We start from the raw sequence: 7,253 nt of genomic DNA, 5'->3' as shown, positions 1-7,253 counted from the left end.
ATAATAGGATTTCCCACCCTCAGCAGTTACAGTGGGGATTAAGTTTTGGGGGGACATTCAATCCAAGGCATGGGGAGACCAGGAAGGGGATGTGTGGAAGAATCCAGTTGGGAACTCTGTGTTTGGTAACAGTAGAGGTGATAAATAGTGGTCAGATTGTGCATATATTTTGAAGGTAGATAAATCAGGATTTGTTCATGGATTGGATGTGGTTGTGAGAGAAAAAGAGGAAGTTTTGGTCTGAACAAATGGAAAAAAAGATTTGCCATTAACAGAGCTGAGAGCAAACCATGGGAAGAGCAAGTCTGGGAGAGGAAGAGCCGGAGCTCAGCTCTGTGCAGGGCATGTTTGCATCTGATCAGACAGCCAGCAGCTCAGAGCTGACCACCACTCTGGAGACCAACAGGTCTTATTATCCCCATGTGCTGGCACTTCTAAACAGTGTCATAGCTAAAGCAATAAATAAAATAAATATGGTACAAAAAGGGGAAAAAATGAATTAACACTTTTTCGGTTTTTAAATTAATAGACTTTATTTTGGGGCAGCTTTACATTTACAGAAAAAATTGAGCAGGAAGTACAGAAAGTTCCCATATTCCATCTCATCCCTATACCCTGCATCCCACAGTTTCCCCATCCCACAGTTTTTGCCATTATGAGCATTCTACATTAGTGTGGTGTATTTGTTACAACTGGTGAGCCAATATCGATACATTATTATTAGACAGAGTCACTCTTGGTGTTTACATTCTGTGGGCTCTGACACATGCATGGCATGTGTCCACCATACACTGCCCGCACTCTGCCTGCTCATCCCTCAGTCCCTTTCTTCCAGTCCCCGGCAATCACTGATCTTTTTGACTGTCTCCACAGTTTTGCCTTTCCAGAATGTCACAGAATTGGGATCATATAGTAGGTAGCCTCTTCAGATCGGCTTCTTTCACTTATCTATATGCATTTAAGGTTCCTCCATGTCTTTCAATGGTTTATCACCGGAATTAACACTTTTTAATTCCATTAAGGTATGTTTTGAAAAGGGGACGGAAGAGAGGGATTTCTGTGGGTGTTTGGGGAATTGTGTTTCCTGCAGACAAAGAGGTGAGTGCCAAGCCTTAGCGGAAGCCCCTGGCCTGAGGTGAGGAGCCCGATGGGACCAGAGGCAGGGAGTGGGAGGTGGGGGTGGGCGGCACTGGGAGAGGATGGTTCAGCAGAGGTGGTGGGAGCAGAAGGAGTGCGGTCCGCAGAGGAAAGACCTGATGGGATTTGTGTTTTAACAGCATCACTCTGGCTGCTGGGTTAGCAGGAGAAACATTAAATCGGGATGAGGCCAGAGTCCTGAAACTGAAAGGGTCTCAGATTTCAGCCGGAGAAGGCGTCCTTGTCGGTCTAAATTCTGACAATTGCTGTGGTTGCTGTTGGATTTCAACAATATGTAACCTTCAGATTACACACTTTTTTTATTACTTACCCTTTAATAAACATTAAATTCTACAGGAAAATTAATCCCAATTCAGTCCCTGAAGCACATGGCCTCAGCCACATGCTCTAAAAATTATTCTTTGGTCAAGGATTGGGATCCCTGTACTGACCAGCTGCCAAAAAAAAAAAATAATAATAATCATAGTAATTATTATTATTATATATTTATTTATTATTATTATTTGGTTTAAAGTGGGTTTTCCCTTGGCTTTTATTTTTCTATTTTTTAATTAACTTTTTATTGTAAAATGTGCATAACATAAAATTTATCATTTTAACCATATTCAAGTTAAATTTTCAAGTAAAATTCAGTGGCATTAATAACATTCACATTATTGTCAATCATCACCATCTATCTCCAGAACTTTTTCACCTTCCCGATCTAAAACTCTGTACCCATTAAACGACTCCATATTCCCTCTACCCCCAGCCCCTGAAAACCACCATTCCACTTGTGTCTATGAATTTGACTGTTCCTACCTCATAGAAGTGGACTCATACAGTATCTGTCTTTTTGTGTCTGTCATTTTATTTAGTACAATGTCTCCAAGGTTCACCCATGTTATAGCATATGTCAGAATTTCTGTCCTTTTTAAGGCTGAATAGAATTTCACTGTATGCGTGTGCTACATTTTATTAGCCACATGCTTTTAAGAGTAAATGTGTAAATGTTCTGAGTCTTTGGCTCTGGCTTCCAGTGCAGCTCTGTCTCCAACTCCAGTGGTGCTGCACGTCCTGCCGTAAACAGTACATTTGAAATAACAGTGGTAGTGCAGTGATTTTAAGGATGAAGAAATAGAACTTAAATTACTTCAATTTTGTTATTCTGTGTAACCACTTGGAATTTTCTTGTGCTGTTTAAAATTTTTAACTTGGAAACACTTTAAACCCACTAGAATCAATCTTGAAAAAATAGACATGGATATTTTTACAACTTCTGGAATTTATTGTGGAATGGGATTTTTCTGAATCTCTGCCAAACTTACCCATTGTTTCCCAACTCTTCCTATTTGCATATTTCTTCTTCAAAGAGCTATGGGTGAAGATAGATTCACTGCAGAAAGACACACCTGCTGAATCTCCCTGGGCTCTTCTGATTCAGGGTGGCAGGGGGCCAAGGGCCTCAGCTACGCACCCCCCTCTGACACCACAACCAGCCCAGTGGCAACTACCAAGCCACCACAGGAAGCACCCTGGGCTCTCCTGAGCCTGGGCAGTGGGGGCCTCGGGCCTCGGCCATGCCCCCCAACACATGCAACCAGCCCAGCATCAACCACCAAGCTGCAGCAAGAAGGGCCCCAGGTTCTTGAGCTGGGGTGTTGGGGGGCAAAGGCTTTTGCCACACCCTCCTGACATCTGCACCCAGCCTGGCAATGACCAAGCCACTGCTGGAAGCCTCCTGTGGGAATGAGGGGGGTTCACAGGCCTCAATCTCCACCCCTCCTCCTTCCTCCTTCTTCCATCACATTTCCTTCCTCTTTCCCCTCCTTCCCTCCCTCTCAACTGCTCCACAGCAACATCATAGAATGTAAAAAAATATATATTAAGAAAATTACATTAAAAAAAGACACATCTGCCTATACTATCTAATGAACATGAATATGCAAAGAAGATAGGTTTTGACAGTCATTGACAAATTTGCAAAAAAAAAAAAGAAATTGTGATTTCATTATTTATTACTATGACAGACCAGCATGTGGGTATAAGTTTCCTCACCCTTTTTAAAAAGACAGATATTAAGCTACTTAAAAAGTATTAATCCATTTTTCCCTCTTTTTGTACTGTAATTTTAATTTTTTATATTGACTTCCAAGTATAGGAAAGCTCTCCCTTTATGTTTTATATGTTGAAATTGTAGCAGTTGATTGAGATAATTTATATGTATTACTACAGGAGTAATATGCCACAATAATTAATGATGATTGTGAACGTTGTGAATGTGCAAAAACAATTAAGAATTTACAAATAACTGCAAGTTTAATGCATAGGGAAACAGATGGATAGTTCACACAAAGTCCGAGACAGTGCATTAACTAGGTAACCTAAGAAAGACATCATATCCTTTTGTGAGCCAACAACCAATGTCTACACATTTTAAAAATAATGTGAAGCAGAATGATAAAAATGGGGTTATATGTTAATTCTAATCTTTTAGAACTGTTGGATACTCACATTCATAAATTTGAACATATTAATCTGTAAGAACTAAATTCATTTTAGTTATTTAGTTTCATTTAGTCCATGAGGCTTTCAAAAGAAGTACAGTTTGGGAATTCCGTACATCACGTGAGAATGAATTAAAGTCACCAGCCTGTCTGAGCGATCCGTCCCCGCGCCTGGGCTCCGGGCTCCCCCTGGGGGCGCTCGGTCCGTGGGCCTGGCCCGCGGCCTCCGCGGCAGCAGGGGGCGACCTCTCGGCGGCGGGTCTCTCCTGGGGTCTCGCCGGGTCTCGAGCTTCCGGGGAGTTGGCAGGCGACATCCATACCCCTGCCCGGGAGGGACGCGCGCGTGTGCGCTGCCGGGTTCGCGAGTGCCGGGGCCATTCACAAAGTACCCAGGGCGCGGGGTGGGCGCGTGCGGCGGCCGCGGGGCAGGTTCCTAGGGCCACCCGGGTGTCGAGCGACTGGGAGGAGGAGCCGCCGAGGAGACCCAGGGAGAGGGGCGGCGAGCCCGGGGAGGTGGCGGCCGCGAGGAGCGCGGGCGGCCAGGGGATGGCCCGGGAGGGGGCCGCAGGGACCGTGCCCGCCGCGTGCAGCGTCCCTCCCCGCCACCTGCCCCCGGAGCTCTGGGATCCGCTTGACGACTTAGAAAAACACACAACGAGGAATTGGTACTCTTGAGAAATTCATCACATTTGTCAAGGAAAGGACAGAGATTGAACTCAGCTATGCAAAGCAACTCAGGATGGAATCTTTTGAAGAAATACCAATCTAAAAAGAACTCGAAGGAGGAAGCTTTCCTTCCCACCCTGTGAACGAAGTGAGCGACCACACTGGGCAGCGTGAAGTCATCGCCTTCGAGAACTTAACCTTCCAGATCTCTGTGGAGTCAGCGGACTGTGTTCAAGGCGTGAAGCAGGAGAGGAAGTCACACTTCCCCGACGCACGGAAGACACAACTGTGGTACAGATGGGCTGGAAGCAACTTGAACTGAATACGAGATTATTTAACAAGATTGCAAGAAGGCCGACAGCACAGCAGTGTTTTGAGAAAATGATAACATTCATGTTTCTGCAAGTAGATGTTGAAAGGGCACCCCAGCGAGCTAAAAAACATCATCAATAACAAGACACCAGAGCAGTTCCTCAGCAGTTCTTCAGAAAATTTGGCCATGAGCTGCTGTATATTACCATCCTCATGGTTCCAGCATCCTTCAGAACACACAGGAGATGGAGGACAGTGAGAATTGGAGAATCAATGAAGACATATGTAAATACTGGTCAACAGTTGATAACAGTCAATGGGAAATGCTTGGAGGGAAGAGTAAAGTAGCCGAATCAGTGATCAGAAAAATGTCAAAGTCGGTAATAAAACCTTTGAGAAAGGGTTTGAGCCTCCTGGAGACATCTGAGGATTACACTCAGCTAGTGAAGTGCACGAGAATAGGCTTTCAAATTCCAGAGGAGAAGGTAAACCAGGGGTCAATTGGGGTCGCAAATCCAAAGGAAAAGTTGTGGCTGTTTATAAAAATAACCAAGTCTCCCAAGCAGCAAAAGAAACTCATTGCTGCCATGAGTTCATGATCTCTAAACCCCAGATTCACTGCTTCAAAAGTCTAAATTGTGGAGGAGGATGCTATGCCTGAGGATTTCAGCATCTTCCACCTTAACAGAGAAGGAGAAGCTACAAGAGAAAGTCGATGAATTAAATAAGTACCAGTGGAGATGGATCAAAGAGATGGCATAACAAATGAAGAACAGCCACCTAAAGAATCCTCAAATGGGAGACCAGCCAGTTTGGGTCACACATTAACAAAATTTGGACAAAAATATAGAAAAACTATGACTAGAGGCCCATAAATTTGAAGTCTGGCTGGCTGAGGTTGAAGGCAGGATCCCACCAGATGCCACCACCAAGCGAACAGGACTGACAATGGAATGGAACGTACAAAGCCCCCAAACCTCAAGAACTTTGCACGAGACTGCGAGGGCACAGATGGCGGTTACACAGTCAGGAGCAAGTCAGGAGAGTGAGGCGCAGAGTTCTGGCCAGGGATTTTGATAATGAGTTTGATGACGAGGAACCCCTTCCTGCCACAGGAACTTGGAAGGCTCTCTGCATGTTTGAGGGTCAGAATGAAGGAATCATTTCAGTAGTTGAGGCAGAAACATTGTATGTTATAGGGGGAAAGGAAGGTGTTGGGTGGATCTGCATTTGGAGAAATTAAGATGAAAAAGGTTATGTGCATACTTTATTTGTCAGAATCTATTTGGACAAAAATGCGAAAGGTGCTAAGATGTACATTTAATATCACTTAGAATTTTTTTTTAATTGTGGTGTTTTTATTCTCTCCACAACTGTGACTGTTAAAGGCAGTTCTTCAAAAGACTGGATGGATGGATGGATGGATGGACCAATGGATAGCACCATTGGTCAGATAGCCACACTGGACTTTTAGGCGTCGTACGCCTGGATTTCCCTTGGCTAGTTTTGACTCTAATCGAGTTTCTGTCACTGAGATGAAGCTTTACATGGAAAGCTGCTAACTGCTGATTTACAAATGTGTCATTTGATATCTGATAAATATTTCTTCTTTTGGCAGCATCTATAAATAGCAAAAAAAAAAAGAAGTTGGAGTCTAGCTTCTAATAATTATTTCTGAATCAAAAAGTATGGCATTGTCAGAAGACTTCAGTTCTTTATTTATAGGGTCTGCCATAAATTGATGTACGTTAGAATGTTACATTTTGTAGCTTAATAAATTGAACTATGCTAGTTTGTTAAATTTTACCATTATTAATTTAGAGGAAATCACAAATCAGGATCTCACCCATTTTTGGTAAAGAAATTAAAAAGTACTTACAGTGGTACTAAGAGTTTGTATTTTTCTTTAAACACGATTAAGATCACTGTTTTCATCATGGTTGTCCTGTCATAACTATTTGATCCCAAAGAGCCAACTGAAATCTGGAACAGTTTGGCCAATTAACTTGTTGATTTTTACATATGACACCAACTAATCTCCCACCCCCTCAGACTGACGCAGTAGACCAGATGTTTTAATGCTGTACAGAGAAGCTTGTATAAAAACTGCACATCTACCTCTCAGTCCCTGTTCTGTTTCAGCTGCAGATTTTGTGGCAAAAGGAACTGCATGCAATTCTCACTTCCTTAGGCTGGGCTATAACTAGAATGCAGTGTGGCAGCATCTACAATCACACACACACACACAAACACACACACACACACACACACACACACACACTCATCTTACATCCGTGTAGATTTGTAAATCATTGGCATATTTAAGACCTATATTTTGAGTTTACTGGAATTTTTTTTTTTTTAAAAAGATGACCGGTAAGGGGATCTTAACCCCTGACTTGGTGTTGTCAGCACCACGCTCAGCCAGTGAGCGAACCGGCCATCCCTATGTGGGATCCGAACCCGGGGCCTTGGTGTTATCAGCACCGCACTCTCCCGAGTGAGCCACGGGCCGGCCCTACTGGAATTTTTTTTAAGCAGCAATTATAAAGGCTCACTTTAGGAAATAGTATGATTAACTTTAGCCAGAATAAAATAAAAATTTCTCACCATCTTTAAAGAAATCTGGCC

General features: G+C 43.3%; 1 pseudogene; it reads left to right on the top strand.

Moving 5' to 3' along the window:
- Positions 1-4,892: 4,892 nt before the first annotated feature.
- LOC103596284 lies at positions 4,893-6,026 on the top strand (annotated as a pseudogene).
- Positions 6,027-7,253: the final 1,227 nt, after the last annotated feature.

Source organism: Galeopterus variegatus, unplaced genomic scaffold (genome assembly GCF_000696425.1).
Source record: "Galeopterus variegatus unplaced genomic scaffold, G_variegatus-3.0.2 Scaffold1973, whole genome shotgun sequence".
Classification (NCBI taxonomy): domain Eukaryota; kingdom Metazoa; phylum Chordata; class Mammalia; order Dermoptera; family Cynocephalidae; genus Galeopterus; species Galeopterus variegatus.
The sequence above is the reverse complement of the archived record's forward strand: the minus strand, read 5'-3'. Positions and strand labels throughout refer to the sequence as shown.